Source organism: Ursus americanus, chromosome 15, assembly GCF_024610735.1.
Source record: "Ursus americanus isolate L20-20 chromosome 15, mUrsAme1.1.p, whole genome shotgun sequence".
Classification (NCBI taxonomy): Eukaryota; Metazoa; Chordata; class Mammalia; order Carnivora; family Ursidae; genus Ursus; species Ursus americanus.
Genome location: NC_142141.1, coordinates 53,774,194 through 53,795,594, shown reverse-complemented (window position 1 = coordinate 53,795,594; position 21,401 = coordinate 53,774,194). Strand labels below are relative to the sequence as shown.

The 21,401-nt window shown below is 41.4% G+C and overlaps 1 protein-coding gene and 1 long non-coding RNA gene across 2 annotated transcripts in view; both read left to right on the top strand.

Moving 5' to 3' along the window:
* Positions 1–17,559, top strand: part of LOC148108880 (uncharacterized) — a 48,127-nt gene extending 30,568 nt beyond the window's left edge. Inside the window, exon 2 of the long non-coding RNA XR_015726887.1 lies at positions 450–17,559. This is a non-coding gene — a long non-coding RNA (uncharacterized LOC148108880). The remainder of the gene's footprint in view (positions 1–449) is intronic.
* Positions 1–21,401, top strand: part of TRIO (trio Rho guanine nucleotide exchange factor) — a 348,230-nt gene that overhangs the window by 31,745 nt on the left and 295,084 nt on the right.

The following is a 21,401-nucleotide window of genomic DNA, read 5'->3' as shown; positions in this document are numbered from 1 at the left end:
CATTTTATGTGTGAGCTAAGTGTGACTTGAGCGTGAATCAGGATTTGTCAACACTCGGGACCTGGCGCGCATCCCACCCTTCTTTACATGAACTCAGAAGGGGGTCTTTGTGCTACCCCCTCCCTCCCTAATCACAGAAGAAGGGTGGTGAAAAAGACTTTTTAACTGCATTCCTGTTTGAATGAGTGAAGTTATTTTGGTCAGAGTCTTCTCCTCCTCTTGGCCGGCATCCTCGAGATCCCCCCTGAGTGGGTCTGGTGTCCCAGAGTGAGGGAAAAGTCCTCTTCAGCAGCTAGATTCCCCACGTAGAACCCCCCCACAACTGCTTCACTGAACGTTAGAGCAGTTTTTCTGTATTTGATCTTAATTTCTGTAATGCTAGGTTAAATGCATTTTCAACCACCTTATTTTTTTTTTTTAAGATTTTATTTTATTTATTTATTTGACAGAGAGACAGCTAGCGAGAGAGGGAACACAGCAGGGGAGTGGGAGAGGAAGAAGCAGGCTCCCAGCGGAAGAGCCGGATGTGGGACTCGATCCTGGAACGCCGGGATCACTCCCTGAGCTGAAGGCAGATGCTTTAACGACTGCGCTACCCAGGCGCCCCTTAACCACCTTAAAATAAAAATATATTCTTTCTACTTTCTCTGCCCTCTGAATTCTTTAGTAGTATAAGCACGTGGGTAAATAAATCAGAAGTAATATGTGTTAAAACATATCTTAAAATCTGGAATTTTGTACATACTGTATGTTTTTAGGTTCACTTGATTTTGGAAGGTGTGTTGGGTAGAATAACCATTAACCGTGATACAGATGTAGTCAGGCCTGTGCAGTATAGTCCCTAGCTTTCTGGCACAGCCTCTTGAAATAACCTAGATAAAAAGCTGGTTACATGCTGATATTTTCAGTCTCTGTGGCCTGAATTTCCAAACTGATCATTACATACTGCCTGGAGCTTTCTATTCTCATTGGATTAAAAAAGATTATTTTGAAGGGAATGGGGCAAAAGAGGGTAACTGAGTTTTACCACTCTTTTTTTTTTTTTTAACTGTGGTAAGAGTATTGAGTTACATGAAAACTGTCAATATTTTTACCTAAATAAATAAGGCTTGCTTGCTTTTTAAAAAAAATATAACCTAAATTGAACTTTTGTAAGAATCTCATTTTTAGCTTTAAAAAAAAAATCTCAGAAGTAGGACATGTCTGATCTTTGAATATGAGAATCCAGATAGTTTTAATTTTCTTCTAAAATCTATTATTTGAGTTGGCTGATTTTTTTGTGTATGCTAAAATATATAATTTTGTCCAGTGAAATATTCAGAAAAAAAACTAAGGTGTAAAAAAACATGCAGGAAAATAGCATTCATACACACTGACTTGTGGAATTTCCCTTGGTTCCATTATATGGATTATGAAAAAAAATTGACAGTGGAGCATTACAATGCATTTTTTGGTTTGTTTCTTCTGTTATGTTTCAGCCTCTTACTGTTTGTAGGACATGCAGCTAGCGTTACAGCCTTTTTTCCAAGTAATAAGAAAGGCATCTTTATTGAAGGTACAGAATGAATGTTGCTATTTCTACAGATACCAGATTGTTCTTAGATGCCTTAAAGCGTGTGAGAGGACACTGAAAAGGAGACAGCCTCTCAGATACTGGCCCAGTTGAGATGGTGTCAGTGCTTGTCTGAAGGTTTGGGCAGTTGTCGAAACTGAAGGTGGAGCAGCACTCCGTGCGTTATGGACACCGCGGGACAGCGAGTTGCATCACCCAGCACAGGCGAGACTGGGAGCTACTTATCTGTCCCCATTTAGTGTCGTTGGCTCCCAGAGATCCTGGCGCTGGCTGTTAGCACCCCACAGTCATCCTGCGATCAGTCCAGGCTGAGCATCTGTGATGCTCGTACCAGCTCGTGAAGGGCTGTGGCAGGCCTGTGATCAGGTTGGAGAGTTTCTGGGCCAGGTGGTCCTTGCGATGGCTCACGGGACCACCCACATGGGGCACGGGTGTACATTGGGCCATTTCAGCACACCGTGAATGCTCTGGCTCCCTCCTCCTCACTTTGCTTTAGACCAGTGTTGGGAGTATTTAAAGACAAGTTAGAGTGTTTCAGCCAAGAGTCTGAGTGAACAGATAGCAGGAGTATTGACTGGGCACAGTGGAAAGAACAGGAAATCAGAAGAGAGAGCGCCGTGTTCTGGCTCTGTGGTGCAAGGCACGTTCGCATGGTAGCTGCTGCTTACAGAGCACGCGCTCCCTGGAGGGTGAGAACCAAGGTTCTGCTTCTGTGTTTTACATCTGTGTGGAGCTCCCAGGGAGCCTTTTACATAGATGCTGTCATTTCCATCTCCTATATGGATACTGTTATTCTCTTCATTTTATTGATGAGAAGGCTATAAAGCAAGACTCAGAGAGACATTAACCCCTTAATTTGCTGAAGGCTGTGAGGCAAGGAAATGTGGAAGTGCTGGGATCTAGAACTGGCTCGATCTAACTCTGAAGCTTATTGTGTTCGTTTTCTGGTACTCTGTTGTCTTCCTCAAATTTTAGTGTTTCTTCCTGCCAACCTCCCAGTCGTGGGATGTGTGTGAAGAGGTATAACCAAGGTATATGGGAGGTTCCAGCCTGGGTAAGGGGGCTCAGGGAGAAGATTCTGAGTATAGAGCAGATAGGGTTGGAGGGGAGCAGTGGTTCAGGGCTGGGGAGTGGAAACAGGCCTTGCAAGGCAGACTCCCCCCGCCCCCAACTAGAATGTGACTTGAATTCACCGGCCCACAGCCCCTCTGCTCCTGGCCCTGGAGCTGAACATCCTTCCCTGCAGGAACTGGCTGGTATGTGTGATTGCTGGAGGCAGCTATGCGCCGGGTGGGGACCCCGGTGTAGCCTAGCTGACAGGGTTCCTTTGTCCGTGATGTCAGGGCCTCGCATCTTGTGTGGTGCTCACCGTGAGGGGAAGCAGAGTGGACGTGCAGTCGGTGTCACAGAGCAGGTTTGAGACACTAATGCCACAGCACAGATGAAGAACACCGAAGCTGAAACTCTTTTTTGGGATTTACCTTATTCCTGATACGTAGTAGTGATATTCAGTTTTGCCAAAAATGTATTTTGGTTCATGAACTTGGGACTGTGTGTACAAATTTGTAATTACAGCCTTTTAGGAAAAATTATCCAATTCCAAAAATGATGTGGTTTTTCTCTTTTCAGTTATATCCTTAACGATTTTCAAGGGCTCATGACGGTCATACAGTTTAAAGGTTAACATGTGAGCTGAATTTTCATGGATAGGGGTCTTGAGAGGTTTCTTGTGAGATGGGGCAACAGAGAGGGCGAATAGAAATGCGGGACTTGTATCTTGCGAAGTGCGGTGTTTAGAGCAGGTTTCTTGCACCCCAAGCTGAGAGCACACCAGTGAGGGGAGGCGGCCTCATCCTTTTTGTGGACCCAAGCAAGGCTCAGAGTTCACTGTTAAGAATGACTGCCACAGGCCAGAGAGATACCCTCCAACTTGCAAGGGGAGACATTCCTAAACATAAGCATAACCTTTTATTTTCAGTCCCCTGTCCCTTCCAACTCAACACTCAGCAGAAGTTGGAATCTCTTTCCGATGGTGCCCGAGTGTTCGGAACTGCGAAAGCTCTTTTCTGCTGAGCCTTTGAAGTATATGAAGATGGTGAGCAGGTCCCTCTTGGCCTTACAGTCTTTCTTCAAACATCCACACTTTCCCTCACTGTCCCCCACTAGCTTCCACTCTTCGCACTGAGGTGGGTTCACAGGATCCCAGGTCCGACCTTTGTGAACCTTGCAGCGTCCCCACTACTCCGACCCGTTCCTGTCAGAGCTCCGGCTCTTGGAACTCTCCAGATGCCTCGTGTTTTTTGTCTCATTATCTCCTTCCTTTCACTCAGCTCCTTCCTGACCTTGTATTTAAGCAATACATATTTTGAATGTAAATGTAACTTCACACATATCATTGAATTTCATCTTCTTTCAGTTATTCCTGTTCAGATTGTTGGATAGTATTTTTTTCACCCAACACAGCGATGATTTCCCTGAGTTGTGTGGTCTGCAGGTCTGAGAACTAGGACTCCTGTATCTGGATATCTGAGTCACTGCTAGCAAGTGCCAAGGGGAGGGGCCATCAGTGAAATGTATAGGCACCTGCTGTTTGCTGCCCCTGCACCCTGTGTCAGGCTCTGTAGAAGTGGGGACACCTTCTACCCGCTGACCCCCTTTGACTTCTGCCAGTACCATCTTTGACCAAAACAGGATTTTGGTACCGTGTGTCTTATGATCAGTCCCAGGATTGCCCGATGGACATCCTTCAACTTTGGGGCAAACTTGTATCTGATAGAAACAGTGTGGAGCTTGGATGAAATAGTGAAATTTTCAAAGCGAGGAGACAGTCATTGTTTTAGATGTGATCGGCTTATCGAAACAATGCAGTTCCTTCTCACTTGCCCATAGAGCAGGCTAAAAAATCTCCCTTGTAATAAGATATGATTAAATGGTAGTATAAATTCTATGCCTTAATTTTGATAAAGATTGAAGTATAAAAATCAGAAATTTACTTGTAGGAGCTTGGTTTGTGAGAAAATAGCACTAATTAGAAAGGACAGTGTTAAACTTTATGTCCTTTTCTCTATGACTAAATCTTATGAGATTTCTACATTTTTTTCTTCGTAGGAAATTACCTATTGGAAAGCTCACTAGAGTTTAAGGACTTAATTTCTCCTGATAGGTGAAGTGCTCTCTGCGTATGAATTTAAAGTTCTGATGATTTTTTTTTTTTTTAATTCTCCTCTGATTTTCTAGAGGATTGGTAAGGAGGATGGGAGCAAACACTGCTGAAAATCTCTGCTTTGCCATTGACCTCCTTCTAGAGCAGGGAGACAAATACAGGCGTGTTCCTCCCTCCAGTCCCTGGCCACAGGCATTAGTCCTCCGAGCCAGGACAATCTCCTTGTCCCTCTCGCCTGGACGTCTGCAGACGTTGTAAAGCTAGTCACAATGGAGCTTCCTTAATTTCCCTTGACTGAAAGCTGTGACTCAGTGTCTGGGCCCCTGGGCTTGTGTGGAACTTAGTTGTGCATGTGTGGTAATTTAAATCATGAAAAAATAATGTTCTGGGAGACCTCTTTTTAAAAAGACTGTTACAAAGACATCAATTTACTAAAAAATGTAATGTGTTCTTTCAGAAGAATTAATGCATCCCCTGAAAGTTACTAGTTTAAACAAAGTAGTACTTGTTATATATTCCTTTATTTGCATAAAAAATTCCCCATCCCCCAACCCTGAAATTACCCTAAACAATTAAAAAGAGGAAAAAAACTCAATTCATCACAGCTACTTAACCACCAGAGTCTCTTTTTTTTCCCTCTTTTTTCCTCCACAGTGACATCGATTTCACATTTGGGTGGAACAAAGCTTAGTGCCACCTCCCCTTCTCATTGGCTGAGGAAGGCAGCAGGGCACACAGGGACAGCTGTGGCCACTCCCAGCTGCACCATTCGGCCTCTCTGGAGGGTTGTTTGCTGGGGAACGGGGGTCCTGTGGATGCTGCCAACTTCACCCTAGACAAATGGTGGCTGTTTCACTTTGAATGTATTCGTTTTTAAAAAATACTACCCAAGAGTATATGGCTTGTAAAGGAAAGATGGAGCCCCCAAATTAAAAAATGCAGGGTTCTCAGTCCAGCTTTCTTGTGCTCTATGGTTTATTAATGAAGACTTCTGATTGACCTTGACTTCAGAGTTCCTAAGCCAGACGGGCAGTCGTCCCAGAGCATGCCGTGTGTTCGGGTAGCTGGGTTCCATGTCTACTGCAAATCCAGCAGGTTGCTAACTGAATGCCTCGCAGACTTCATCCTTTGGGGATTTTGAGATGTTTTTGTTAGAAGAGTTTTGCTGCTCACCTTAGCAGCGGTAGCAACGTTTGGGGAGTTGAAGAGAATACTGCACGCTGTTTGTGTGTTCTCTCAACAAAAAGACACTGGCAGCTGCAGGAAACGCTGTGTCCTATGGCTGCGAGGCTGTCCCCTGCTCCGTGGCCTCTGTCCAGTCTTTGCATCACAGAGTTTCAATTCTGCAAGGTGCCTTTCACTGTTCTCTGATCTATTAAAGGCACTTGACAATGCTGTCGAGGCTTTGAACTTGTGATTTTTGTCATGTTGAGAAAACTAGAAGGTTTCAGTGGACTGGATCATGATTTCATTTGCTTAATATTAGCTCTCTATTGTGATTCAGGAACTCATTGCTTTGGAGGAGTCCTCTTTCCCTTGCTAGCTGTTTATGTCCTCGTACGATTAACACATGTACGTTTGAGAGGAAAGAGTGCATCTTAGTATCTTATAAATATTCCTGAAATAAACTTCTGTTGTAAAACACTTGTACTCTCATGGTTCTTTTCAGTCCATATTGCATGTGGCAAGTTCTTGATGTTTCAGGAAAATATTGAAGTTAGTGGGAGTGAGAGTGGACACTTTGTGGGTCAGTTTTCATCCATTTGGACACTCTTCCAGCTCAACTATGCTTTTACCTGTGATTTCCATGTTTTTCTACATCACTTGTCATCTTCCAGCTCATTAATCACTTTTGCTGTTCTGAATCCTAACCAAAGATCAGACTTGTCCTGCGAGCAGCCTCCTTTCCTTGGGCAGCCTGCTCAGTGGGCCCCCTGTGCCAGGCTGGGTGGCTGGGTGGCTGGGGCCTCCGTGTGCAGGATCCCTTCTGGCCTCAGTGGTTCACGGACAGTGCTGGGTGTGAATGGACCCCAGGACTGAGGAATAGGCATTATAGTCTGTTTCTATGAGTGTACCCTGTAGCCTTTGGGTGTTCAGCATTTTTACATCATCAAGCTCGTTTGGGATTTAAAATATTGTAATTTTTTTTTTTTTGACTGTTGGGTCTTGGGTTTTGAGTGTGTGATTGCAGAAACACCTAAGGGGTCATGGGTGTTGATGAGTATAGTGAAGTGACAAATATAGACACTGGGAAGGGGGAAAGATTGTTTAAAACCATTAGTGGTAATTATTTGTAGAAGTTGTGGTGATTTTTGTCATGATTTAAAACTTATGAGCTGCTTTTAGCCCATATACTTAAAATTTCTTCCCAGTGTTCAGTACATAGGATGTTTATACCCACGATTCCTATAGTTTAGACTTTCATGGCTCTACTCATTAGGTCATTGCTCTGAATTCCAATGTTTATAAAACTTATTCTAAAAATTTACCAATACTTTTATGAGTCCAGTGTCTATCTGTATCAGTATCTGAGGTGATGAGTAACTGTACACACTGTAACTTTCTGAAATCTTTGTGCATCTTTCAATACAGATGTTTATCTAATGCATTAATATCCTCTCCCCTCCCAATAAAAAGCTGTTATTAAACATTTAGTGCATCCTACATTCCGTAGCGTCCTTACTCAAAGAGATAAAAAAATGATTTGTTTAAATGATTGCGCTTTAAAGAAGAATGAAGCATTCTGTTTAACCTAGCCCTGGGAATGATTCTCAGGCAGATGATCAATAGACCCTGGAGTGGAGAGATTGTGTGTGTGTGTGGGAGACTGGGGTGGCTGGATTTCCCTAAAATATAAGTGGGCTGCCAGATCTCAAAGGCATTGTAGTCATTTTCAGAGACTGAACCAGAACACCTGGATCTTTCTGCTTTCTTCCCATAAAATTAGGGCTCCCCTCTCCCTGCCTTCTTACCCATCCTTTTCTGTCTGTCCTCGCCCCTAAAAAGGCAATAGTGAGTGTTCTCAAACTATAAGCCAAAACAAAACGAAGTTATAGAGGATTATGGGAGAGCTTGGTCCTGTTGTTTTCTTCCAAATTGAATCCTGAAGACTATTGACATCAACTGAAAAATAACTACATAAAAACATTGACAGTGCATGTTCTTCCAAGTCCTAAGTGGGATAGACATTCTGTTCATGGTGGACCAGCTCTCATGCACAGCTGAAAGACATGACCAGCATAAAATTATTAAACCTGGCAGTGAGAACAGGTGTGCCGGGCTCTGAGCAAGCTCCCGGGCCCAGATTGGCCACCACGCCCTGGTAGAGAGTACTGTCCACACCTGGCTCTGTGCTCCCCGCCTTCTGTGTGCACCTGCATTCCACCCGTATGCTCACATGCCCCATTGTGCGCATCTGCCCAGGTGCATACCTGCCATGCTTATGCACCTGCGCCCCACCTCCGGGCCTACCCGCACCTCCTGCGCACCTGTCTGAATACCCACCTCCTGTGTGCACCTGCCCCCCTTGTGTACCCACCCCCTCCTGTGCTTACCAACTGCCCCCCATCCCCCCTGCATCCCTGCCTCTGTGCCACTGGCCTGCCACACCTGTGGCTGCAGAGACGGCTTCCAGGCTGAGGAGCAGGAAGGAATTGGTATTGCTGTTCTGATGCCAAACACCTACGAAAGGGTGAGGAGGTGCTAAAAGATAAGTGGAAATAATGTTTGGGAGAACACAGAGGGGAAAAAAGACCAAATTGATGGGAAGGTGACTTCTGGGTACATGGGGAAATTTAAAAAAAAAAAAAAATTGGAAGCTGTCTTAATTAATTAGAAGTAAACTTGCTTGAATTTGGCTAATTCATGACATGTATTTTCATAACAAATTTAAATGAAGCATTTTCTTACTGCCAGTTGCAGAAAAGCATTTGCCTGTTTATGTAGCCTTAACTTTTGCCAGGTAAGTTTTTAAGCCTTGCATTTAATAATCACTAACATTTTTTGTTGCCTTGTCTAAAATTATGAGTGTATATTAAGCACTTGATGGCCAGTAATAGAACTTTTAACAGGAGATACAATTGTCTCCAATGTTTATTTGATGGCTTATAGGGCTTGTTCATAGTTCTTAAATTGTTTTTTTCTACAGGTGATTTGAGTTAGCAAAGGGAGCATTGGTGTTGCATTTATTGTATTTGACATACTGTATTAGGAATGCTTTGACGGGATTAACCAAACTATGGATAGTTAGGAAATAATCCCATAGTCTGAGTATACATCTGTAGAAAATCTAAATGCAACATGCAGATCTGTCCTGTTCTTCTGATAAATGGGTTGATTTCTGTCATTTGTAAAGTGAGATAGGGCGCCTCGTGGCTCAGTTGGTTGGGCAGCTGCCTTCGGCTCAGCTCATGATCCTGGAGTCCTGGGATAAGTCCCGCATCAGTCTCCCTGCTCAGTGGGGAGTCTGCTTCTCCCTCTGACCCTCCCCCCTCTCATTCGCACCGTGCTCTCTCTCTCTCTCATTTTCTCTCAAATAAATACATAAATAAAATCTTTAAAAAAAAAAAAGTGAGACAGCTGTTACTTCCTTGATGATTCCTTGATACTTCTGAACCTTCCCCAATGCATAGACCCGTTGTAGGTGGTAGGCATGGAGTAGGAGGTGCGGAGTGTGAGGTTTTTCTTCTTTCAATCAGAGAAGACTGTTTTGCTGTTCTGAGTATTTCACCCTGGGAAGAACTGCTGGAAAAACTGATTCCTAGTTGTGCCCTAGTAAATGCTTTCAAAATATTTTTTTAGGCAGCTTGGGACCAGGGAGTTTTGAATAGCTTGTTAAACAGACTTTAAAGAGGTAGAACCAATTAGCACTACTGAGTAGTGTTTATATGTTGACTGAATTCATGAGACTATGCTGGAAAATAAATTGCAAACTTAAGTGTGACATTTTAAATAAGCCTTTGGTCCTTAGAATCACTTTTCCTGAGCTGGAGATGAACCAGCTTCTCTCTTGTTTTTCTTGCCTAGTCACCAAGCTTTAGAGCACTAGGTCGGCCCCCCCAACACTCAAACATATTCCTTTTTTAGAAATAAAAGTACCTGGCCTCTATGATACAGAACTGTGAGTCATCCAATGGATATTAGAGAACTATAAAAACATGCTTCAAGATAGTTTTTCATGTTGTTCCAGAGCACAGTCTAAATTTGGACTCATTTGAAATTGAAGTGAAAGGCTGTATCCCTGGTGCCCTGATGGAACATTCTGGTTGGTGGTTCTTTGAGTCGCCGTGGAACGGGCAGGGTCATCCTCACCTGAACAGAGGCACTTGGGTTTACTTGTGAAAGTTCTGAAGTGGTGGCCTGTCCTTTGTATGACAGTGACCACCATTTGCTGTTTGTGACTCTTGGACCTAGCGACTCACAGTTTTGTTATGCCAGTGTGAGCCAGTGCTGCCTTCATGGTGGGTAAAGCCATGGTTAAAGTTTTATGTGAATGTTTAGTAATATTTGAGCAAATTGGAGCATGAGGGTTTGGTAATAGCAAGATGTATACCCTCGTGTGGGAGGGTCATGAGGTGAAAGTTACTTGGCCAGAGCAGCCTAGCTTAATGAATGGGAACTCGATAGTATTTTACGGAATGCCAGTTTTGGTCTTTCTTATGTGTCTAATTATAATGTCAAAGTACAATAAGTTGGTAAGTTCTGGAATGTATTATATGCCATTTCCCCCCCACCATTTCAAAATGCAGTATATAGTATTAGCAAGGACTGCAGATGTATTCTCCAACAAACAGTTAATAGGGGCAGGAAGGATTTTTAAGAAAAGGTAAAAATTACCAGGTGGTTTATTGTTGGTGGTTGAGGCTCTAAGGTGCAAAGAGAATTGCCGCTCTCTCTGTGAAATTGTAAACGTGTGTCATGGGCTTTGTTTGATTCACTTTTATTGCCCACAGTCCTTGGCACTGTATCTGGCATCTAATCGGCTCTTGTTTGGGGTGTACCTTTGAGTCTGTGTTTTCGAAGATCATTGTACCAGGAGTGTGTATGTTTAGCGATCACAGTCAGTCCTATTTAATCTGAACAAATTGTGTTTCTTTTGTCTTTAGAATTTTTGAATTTATGAAGAAAAAATGGACACTAGGATTGAGACTTGCATTTGAATTTTTATTTAAAATAGATTCCACATAGAACCCCCATTGAGTAAAAGAGGAGATGAATGCTTGTTTTATATGGAATGCTTCAAGGAATTATTGTTATTTAGGTGTTACATTTTGTGGATTTCCTGATTATTAAAATGATGTATTTTCTTGTAAAACAATGAGAGAAAGAGACATAGGGGAAGGGGGGGAGGAATTATTAAAATAATAAAAGGAGGGCTTTGCCTTTCTCACAGGGATAAGTGTGTTTTGTCATTGAAATTTTTATTCTGCCGCTGAGCAATTTCTGGTTGAGCTGGGAGCAGACCCCATTCTTTTAGTTTGCTGACAGGAAGCTTGAATCCATCTTTGCTTTTTTCATAATTATAGCCTCGCTTTTCTCCTCACCAGCTGAGAAGTTGGACTGAAACATCAGGTTGGACTATAATTTCTAATATGTGAATACAAATTTTATAAGATCACTGGTGTTTATTTGTGGCTTCTGTTAGGTGACCCGGAATAAAAAGTTTAAAACACACTTTTGTGAAAAGGACAAACTGTGCACTTGTTGGAGTTGAGTAAATCTCTGATGTAGTTTCCGGTGATCTTAGAGTGACCGTGGTGTCGGCTCACCCTTCCTGGTGGTCACTGCTGTGCCACCGCTGTTCTTGTTGCCATCACTTATTTAATGAGTGTACTATGAGTCTCACTCCACAGACGAGGAAACTGAGGTACGGCGTAGTTAAGTAGCCCAAGGCCAGAGTTGGTTAAGGGTGGAGAGATTTGAACCTAGTTCCTGGTCCCTGCTCATCACTGCTCAGCTAGAACTTAAAAAAAAAATCTTTTTTTTTTTTTTTAAAGATTTTATTTATTTATTTGACAGAGACAGAGACAGCCAGCGAGAGAGGGAACACAAGCAGGGGGAGTGGGAGAGAAAGAAGCAGGCTCATAGCAGAGGAGCCTGATGTGGGGCTCGATCCCATAACGCCGGGATCACGCCCTGAGCTGAAGGCAGACGCTTAACCGCTGTGCCACCCAGGCGCCCCTGGAACTTAAAAAAAAATCTTAAAAAAATTTTTTTGTGTGTGAGAGAAAAAGAGCACATGTGCGTGAGGGGAGGGGCAGAGGGAGAGGGAGAGAGAACCTTAAGCAGGTTCCATGCCGGGTGTCGTTGGGGCTCGATCTCATGACCCCGAGATCATTACCTGAGTGGAAATTGAGGGTCATACACTTAACTGACTGAGTCACCCGGGCGGCCCTGCTCAGCTGGAACTTCTAAGTTAAACAATTCAGTAGAAAGGAGTATAAATTGATACAATTTATTATTTTTTTGTGACCTATAAAATCAGACCCATTATTTTCCATTCCTTACACAGACTCTAATGTTTTGAAAGATGTTTCCTATTTTTGAATGCTCTTTCTGCCTTCATTTTCATCCTTTTCCGCTGCACCATTGCTGGTAACCTATAAACAGGGATTGTAAAGGAGAGGAAGGAGGCAGTCCCATCAGTGACGTCTGGCTCCTCCATCACCTAGCTCTGCTTTTCAGCTTTTCTGCTGTAATTCCTCACTAGTTTCCAGGTTTGTCCTATGGATTGAATCCTATATTGCTTTTTAGCCTGGAATGTTTGGGTGGGGAGCGTCCAGTGATGTAGTTCAAGCTGAAATACTGTGAAATGAATACTTTAGTAAACCCGTGCACTTGTGTGCACATTACATGTATTTTTAGCAATTGAGCTTTGGCTCATTGTAGTGAAAATGTTTTTCCATGAATAATTCTTTAATGTTGGTCTTGGGCTTTTACTACAGATGTTACAAGTTTGGCTCTGATTCTCCTTTTGAAAAACTCATACAAATTGCCAGTTTGGTGTAAGAGTTATGGAATCACATTACTTTTGAATTATGTTTATCTCTATTTTTAGTGTTTTTCTCTATCATAAAGTACTGTAAAAATGTGTCTATATGTGAAATTATTCTGCAGTGAGGATGTTGGCATAGGACTTACAGCCTTTGTCTACTTTTGAATATCACATAAAAGTCTTGGACTTCTCCCACCGTTTAATATTCGGTGCTATTTTTATTATCAAATCTGGACTAAAATCTCTAGTCCGACTGCAAGTGGAATGTTGTTGAAATTTTTATCTGTTCCCAAGCACCCAGTATTTCTGTCAAATTGGATTGGAGAGAGCTGGGAAAGGGTTAATCCTTAAAAACCCAAAAATAGCAGTTCCTCTTTATCCTAAGTAAGTATGTGGTCTTGGAGAAGTTGGATAATTCCCATCTTAGCTTGACACATGACCAGGGCACTGGGTGGATTTACGTGTGAGTGCCGTTCATTTTCACGCTCTCCGGAATGTATTTGGTGCTATTTCTGCCAGCCTAGGCTTTAAAGAGGTCTGTAGTTCATCTGGGATTGCAGAGAACTGAGGTGCTGCCATTCTGACTGTGTTCAGAAGTTAGTTCATATCTGGCACAGACGATTGGCCTTTTTTGGTCAACAGAAGCTAGTTTACATAGTAGTTGGTGAATGAATCTATGAAAAGGAAAGTTATGGGCTTGGTCTAATGTAGGGTACTAATTTTGAATAAAGGGAAGATGACTATTTAAAGGGAATGTTTCCTTAATCCCCAGTGGTCTTTGCTAACATGGCCCTGATGGGGTACTTGGAGAGAGTGAGGACTGCACTAGGCAGACCCATCCAGCTAGCGGGAAAACCCACTCGGTTGTGTAAGGAAGCCTAATGACAGACGTAATATCAAGAAAAGAAAAGCATAAAGTTAGTGACTTACACAAATTTTGAAAAATTGGTGTATCTCTTTGCTTATAAGAGATTACTTTTAAAAAATGAGTGCACACACACACACACACACACACAGTCTATTGTTTGATTTGAGCCAGAGGAGAGATTGGTGTTAGCCCCCTTGCAGCTTCATTCTCGTGGGCTTCCTGTAGACACACGTGCTCTTTTGCAGGCTGGGGTATTGGATTTACTAAGTTCCTGCCTGTTTAAATGTTTCAGGCACATGAAATTTCAGCATAAATGTTTCTTTAATTTGCTTTCTCTGTCCCTTATTTATTAATTTGAAGACCCACCCAGATGCCTGGGGCAGTGACTTGTGGAACTTCTGATGCTTTGCAAATACCTGATTCCCCTGTCTTGGAAGAACTCACTAAATTAAAAAAATAAATAAATAAAATTCTTCCTCACACAGAAGTGAATGGCTGGCCTGGTCTACTCCCAAGTATCTCAGGACAAATTTACATACACACCTCCTCATTTGACACCTGTGGCTTTTAGAAAGAAAGCTAGATAACACTGCATAGTAATTTAATCAGTTTGTATCCGCACAAGTGCTTCTAGGATTTCGCTGGTGAATTAGGTAACAATGCCCCTCTCCTGAGATTGATACATCTATAATTAACTAGCCCAGCCAGCTCTCCTGGAAGGGGGGAGTGGCAGGTGGACACCCCCCTCCCCCGCCCCAGCTTCTGTAGGACTGCTCCCCTGTCCCAAGAGGGTTGCAGGACTTGGGAAGCCCTGCTATAACATGGTGTGTTGACCATGATGGTGTGTCGACCCTCAGTCTCATCACTGTATGTCTGCATCTGGGTCCTGCCCCATGGTTGTCATAGCATTTATCAAGCCAGTTTGAACTAATTGGCAGATGTATATGTTGCACTCTGCACCCACAGACTTTGAAATGACTTTTCTAGAAATTAGATGTAAGTTGCTGTCCACAAATCACTTTCTGGCCCTGTGGTGTACACTTGGGATTCTTTCACCACCATTTTGAAAATGGGCATAGCAAACCGTCCACTTATTTTCATCATTAACACATAGAGTATAATTTATAATACTTTCTCAAAAATGATTAAATCATGGGACTACCAGAGAAGTCCATTCTGATGAAGTAGACCATACACCATACTCAGGACTTGGAGATGTCAGCCACGTCAGGAAAGTTGCAGTCTGGAAAGAACATTTACCAGTAGAGAATTCTTGAGGTTCTTAATACAGGTTTCCCTTGCTCTCAGAAAGTTCGTGTTACACACTTGTCTTTATGAAAGACCTGCTTTAGAGTACCAGTTTTTGCTAATAGAAAGAAATCCAAAGAGGATTTTGGCTTTTACAAAATGGTAATTGCTTCTTTGCTTTACACCATTTTGGGGGTTTCGTAGGCACCCTTTACTTTGGGTTAGCAGTGAAAACCTGTCTATCTCCCTGAAGCTGGTGGCCTTGCTTCTTCACTGTGAAATCCTGATTTTGTTGATTAACCTCTTTGTATCCGATAACAACCCTACATAGCTCATTTATTGGTGTTTTTTTCCCTCTTTTTTGTTCATATTAAACATATTGGGATGTTGGCATACCAAGATGTGAAAAAAATAGAAGGAATTTAGAAAAAGCAATAAAAAGTAGAATTAGGTGTTAATGTCTCCTAATGTGAAAAAAGAAATTCTGAAAGAATGATGCATCTGATCTTTGGAGAGAATGTGATTTTGTAAAGAAGAGGATCCTATTTAGCATTAATAATCACAGTAATATATATATTATCTCAGTAATATACACATTATCTCAAAAGAAGTGTCCACAGTAACTTCTTGGAAACCTGAAGTCAGTTACCAGATAATTTGTTGTATAAACCAGAATATTTTTGAGAATGAAAGGGAGTGCTATTAATAACTGTGCTGGGACACCAGGTGTAAATTAGAACTGCCTATGAGGCAGTGAATAAAATGAGTATAATGGGACCCTTCTTACTAAACAAGTGTTTTTGGCCTTGCCATGAGCACTTACAGGCCAAGACTAGAAGAGGGGAAGTTCTGCCTAATAAAAGTACATCAGCTCACTGACTTGATCCGGTTTGTTACTCCTTCCATTGAACCAAAATTCTATGTAGACATTACTCCTCAGAGCTAAATTTGGCCTGCCCTTAAAATCAGAGTTTTAAAAACTTGAGTGTGGCATTGATTTATTTTTATGATAGTTTACATATTAGAAGTGTGATTACTTTGCAAAGCATAGTTTACTTCAAAGGTGAAAGAGTGATCATAGTTAGCAGCTTTTGAGATTTGGAGAACTCTGGGTATTTTAGAAAGCTTTCCACTGGTGGTAGGAATGAAATGCTGGGAAGTAACTCAGAAATCTGTGTCAATAGTTGCTCTCATTACAAGAGTTCAGACTTGGAGATTTTGACTAAACTGCGTTTCCATGCAGCTTCTATTAGTATAACGATTTTGAATGAATGTTTATTGTGTGATACATACTTTTGATTAAAAATATTTTATGCAGTCATGAAAATAACTACTACAAGTCATGACACAGTTCACTATAAAGAAGCAACTTAAAAACAGTATTGTTTTTTACGTCCATTTTTGTTTTAGGAGAAAGTGTACAGTGGGCACACACATACAGATAAAATAGTGCAAGCATGTATTACTAAATTTAACTGCTTATTTGATGGTTAGTGGAATTTAAATTTACTTCTAACTGATGATACATTGACCAGATTTTCTGTTTATGTGTACTTTGAAAATATGAACACATAAAAATTAACCATTTCCTTTTATAAAAGCGGTGTCAGACTGAACTCTGAAGCCGGTTCTTTTATGTTCAGCATAGTATTTTCAGATGGTGGCATCATTCACTGTTATCTTATTCTCATGGTGAAAAACGAGAGATGTTACTATATGTCATTCAAAAAATGCGTTGCAGCCAGTTAGGCAGTCACGTGCTTGGCAGATGTAATACGGACAGGCATATCCTCCACCTTCAGGTTCTTCCAGTCTCAGTTTTCGGAGAGTCTCATCCGACAAGGGCTTCTTGTTGATTATTTCCATGTACATTTATGCAGCTAATTTATATAAAACTGGGGAATAAGACTTTACGTACATTCTTAGAGGCTCCACAAATACTGTCCTTGATGGTGACGAGGGGCATGTTGAACCTCCTGAAAGTCACAGTGACCATTGACTGCTTGCTCCTTTTCTAACAAAGATTTTATTTATTAATTTATTTGAGAGAGCGAGCGAGTGTGGGTGCACACACGTGAGTGGGGAAGGGGGCAGAGGAAGAGAGAGAGAGAGAGAGAGAGAGAGAGAATCCCAAGCAGCCTCCTCACTGAGTGCGAAGCCCAATGGGGGCCTAGATCCCATGATCCTGAGACCATGACCCGAGCCGAAATCGGAAGTTGGCCACTCAGCCGACTGAGCCACCCACGTGCCCCGGCCTGTGTGTTCTTTGATGCACTTGTACAGACTCTGAGCCCAGAGCCTCAGTGGCTCTGAAGGGCCTGGCTTAGCTTCCCCTGTGCTTTCAGAGCTGTACCAACGGGAACGTTTGCTCCAGCGGTGGTTCTAGCTGACCCCAGCCCCGGGCCCAGCCCCACGCCCAACCCCAGGCCCAGGCCCAGCAGGCCATCTGCACGTTCAGGCCAGAAGCATGGCTCTGTCCACTCAAGTGTGGAAATCCCTGCATTGTCGCATGCATTATCCTTTCCACCCTTCTCCCCGAAGTTCCTTAAAATATTAGTTGCCTTTTTACTTGCTGGCGTGTGTGTCATGTTATAAATAAGTATGACTCCTGTTGTTTCTGTCATCCAGTTTGCTGTCTCTGTAGAAGCAGGCGGGGGTAGTTTGTTTTCTCTTTGTATTTCTGCTCTCACTTTCATTTTTTCTTTTTTTTTTTTTTTTAAATATCTTTTTTTAAAGTAATCTCTGCGCCCAATGTGGGGCTTGAAGTTACAACCGCGAGATCAAGAGTCATGTACTCTGCCTACTGAGACAGCCAGGTGCTCCTCATTTTCTGTTTAAAGTCTGTCAATGGAAGTAAAGTAAATAAGGCACAAATTCGATCTCTTAGTGACAATATAAAGGTTTGTAATCATCATTTTCTTTTTCGTTGCTCTACAGGTGCCCCACTAGCCAGACAGGTGGGTAAGGTTGAGGCATTTAAAGACTTGATTTATTTTTAAGTTACGTGTTAGATTGTCTGCTGTCTCTAGATATCTTGATAGAAACTTGATTCAAATTCAAGTAAAATCCCTGTTTCAAGAGAGGTATTTTATTCTGGGAATTCTGCTGTAATAAACAGTATGCACAGGCATATGCTCAAATATTTAGGCGTTGCGGGTGGCAGAGTTGGCAGTGTTAAATGACTCATATTTAACTCGGTATATTCAACAGTGGACTCCTGTATAGCCTCTACAGATAATGATTTAGAGATGTATCTGTTTTTTACAGAAAGTTTTTCACCAGTACATGAATATATGCATATGTATGTAAAATATATTAAATAATATTAGATATCCAAAACTGTTGGAAAAATTGTACAAAAAATCCCATATACCTTTCACCCAGATTTCCCAAATGTTGATACGAATTTACTACACTTATTTTTACTACACTTATGTTACTTATTTGGTTTACTTATTTTACTTATTTAGTTAATATTTTACTACACTTGTTATTCGTGTCCCCTTCCTTCCATATTTTATATCTATTATCATCTAATTTTTTTTCCCCCTGAAACATGTGATAAAGTTGTACACGATGCCTCTCTTACCTCCAGATACCTCTGCGTGTATTTCCTAAAACCAAGGACATTCTCTTACATCCACAGTAAAATGATCAAAATCAGGACAATTACATTGATTCATATATTACCTAATTTACAAACCTTATGCACATCTTGTCCATTGTCTCCGTGAGGTCCTTTACCTGGTGCAGGGTTCATTCCCAAGTCACACAAGAGTTTCATCTCACGGCTCTTTAGTCTTTAATCTGGAAGAGTTGCTTAGTTTTTCCTTATCTGTTGGCACCTTGACAGTTTTCCAAGCTAGTAAATTATAGCGTATTGGTTGAATGTTCCTCAGCTTGGATTTGTGTGCTCTTTCCTCATAACTAGATGCAGATTATTCATTTTTGTTAGAAATGCTGCAGAAGTGAAGTTTTGTTCTTCTCTGTGCATTTTATCTGGATACTCAGTATCTGTCCCATCATCACTTAAATGGTTCCTACTGATCTCTTTTGTAGAATAAACAATGTTTCTTTTTGTAACTAATGAGTATCTTATGCGAAAGTTCTTTGAAACTATAAATATCTCAGTCTCATTTCTCGTTGTACTTTCACTCATTAATTTTATACCCATTGATGGTTTTTGGATAAAATAATTATTGCTCTGGTATTTGCTAAATGGTAATTTTCTAATTCCTTCACTATTTTACTCTTATTAGTTAGAATCCTACTGTAAGAAAGAGCCTTCCTTTCTTATTTACTTATTTATATCAGAATAGGCACATAGATTCTCATTTAATCCATTGATTATTATCATTACTATTTTTGTTCAGATTGTTCCAGGTTAGTCAGTGAGAGCCCGTTCAAGTTTTGACTCATCCTGAGCACTTTTTGAGCACTTCCTGGCTTTTTCTGAGCACTCCTTTTTTGTTTATTCCTTTCAGTTGGTGGTGTGCGTGAGTGTGTGTGTGTGTGTGTGTGTGTGTGTGTGAGATTTCCCGGGTTTTATCTAAATTTATGTATGTATTTGTTTATATATAAATTTTAAAAACTCTAAGTGAGCCTTATTTAAATGTTAGTGATGGTTGCGTTTGGGTTATGGCATTACTGGTTATCTGTATTTTCTTCCTCCTCAGCAAAAGTGGCCATTTTGCATGTAATATTACTTTCACTGGGGAAAAGAGGCTTTTGTTTCATAGCAAAGATTAGTCGTGATTGGAAATCACACACTTCTTTTTTTTTATTAATGTTTTTTTATTATGTTAGTCACCATACAGTACCTCCCTGGTTTTTGATGTAAAGTTCGATGATTCATTAGTTGCGTATAACACCCAGTGCACCATGCAATACGTGCCCTCCTTACTACCGATCACCAGCCTATCCCATTCCCCTACCCCCTCCCCTCTGAAGCCCTCAGTTTGTTTCTCAAAAATCACACACTTCTGAACCTAGCTGAAATTATCATGCATTTTATGCCTGTCATTTAGAACATTCATGTTCAGGATACATTATATGTGAAATGAGCACTGCCTCTAAATGCTGGTTTAATGAGTTGAAATAATTCTTCTACCTTTAGAAGAAGTCGTGATAACCTTGCCATAATCCCTACTTATGATAGATGAGGCATTTGGTGCCTGGGAGGTTAAGTGACTTGCCCAAAGTCACAGAGAGTGAATCGAGAGCAAATGTAATGTTCTTGCTGAGTCCAGTATTCTTAGATAATCCTGATTATTGTTTTCATTTGTTAACCACCTCTGGCTGCAAGGTAACATATGAAGTGTTAAAGAGCCTTAAGCTTAAATTTGCATGTGTCATTCATTGGATAATCTAAACACTTTATATGCAAAGGTTATCAAAGTCCATTCGGCTGTGGTTAATGATTAACAGCTTTAAGTGAGTCTGAACTGGCTTTGTGTAAGATCACAGTCATGAAATGCTTATCAGTCTACTGCTTGGCACCAATCTTGTAATTACACTGTTATTCTATAATTATAAAAACATAGTTGGATTGAAAGAATGGAGGGCTGATATATTTGTGCTGATTATTTAAATTTATAAACTTTCTCTGGGATGAAGATGGGCCTACCAGGAGAAAAGTCTCCTTGTACACTGTTAAGTGACATCTGTAGAATGTCAAGAATGCCTTCCCTAACTAACCCCCGTCAGACTTGGCTCTGACTCCCCTCTCCTACGCTGTCAAAGCACCTTTTCCTGGTTCATTCAGTTACTGTGGTGTTAGGCACATACATGGATGTATTGAGATGCTTCTTTTCTTGTCCTCAGCTCTGTCCTTAGCTCCAGGCATAGCCCCTTTCACATAGCAGGGGTGCAGTAAAAATGAGAATGTCCTTTGCCCCGTCCAGTGCTGTACTGTAGAGGTGAGGGTCTTCTGGATCCTTCTGCTTTCTTTTTTTTTCCTTTTCTCTCCCTCCTTCCCGTCTTTCCTCCCTCCCTTCCTTCCTTCCAGAACATTTAAATACCTGATTCTTAAAGCAGTTCTATCATTAGGTGTGGTTTTTGGTTACAAGCAGTAGAAACTGTCTCTCACTAATTCTGAGCATCTCAGATGGTAACAATAGTACATATTTGTCAAGAGCTATGAAGAGTCTGAGCTTTTTTACCTAAAAAAGCTAAAAGATTGGCCTGCCACAGTTCCGACAAATGCTGGCAGAAGATGTGAAACTCCTGGGTCAGAGACAAAGGACTTTTATTATTCATGGTAGTACTAGTTGTCATGATACTAGCATTTTTTTGCACCAGTACTCTAAGACCTGATTCCTACAGGGTGATACACAGAAGGCCAACTGACATTTGTATACACAGTGGTTATGTTACAGGAGAAGAACCCTGAATTTAGGGTGTCTGAATCTTTTGTACTGGATTTTAAGCTTGGCTGTTCTTGGCTCTGAAGAGAGACACTCACTGCTTGCCAGGATCATAAGCAAACCTGCCCTTTGCCCTGGAGGGAGACACTGTCTTTCTCTTCCAAGTATATTTGCTGTAAAAATATCCTTGT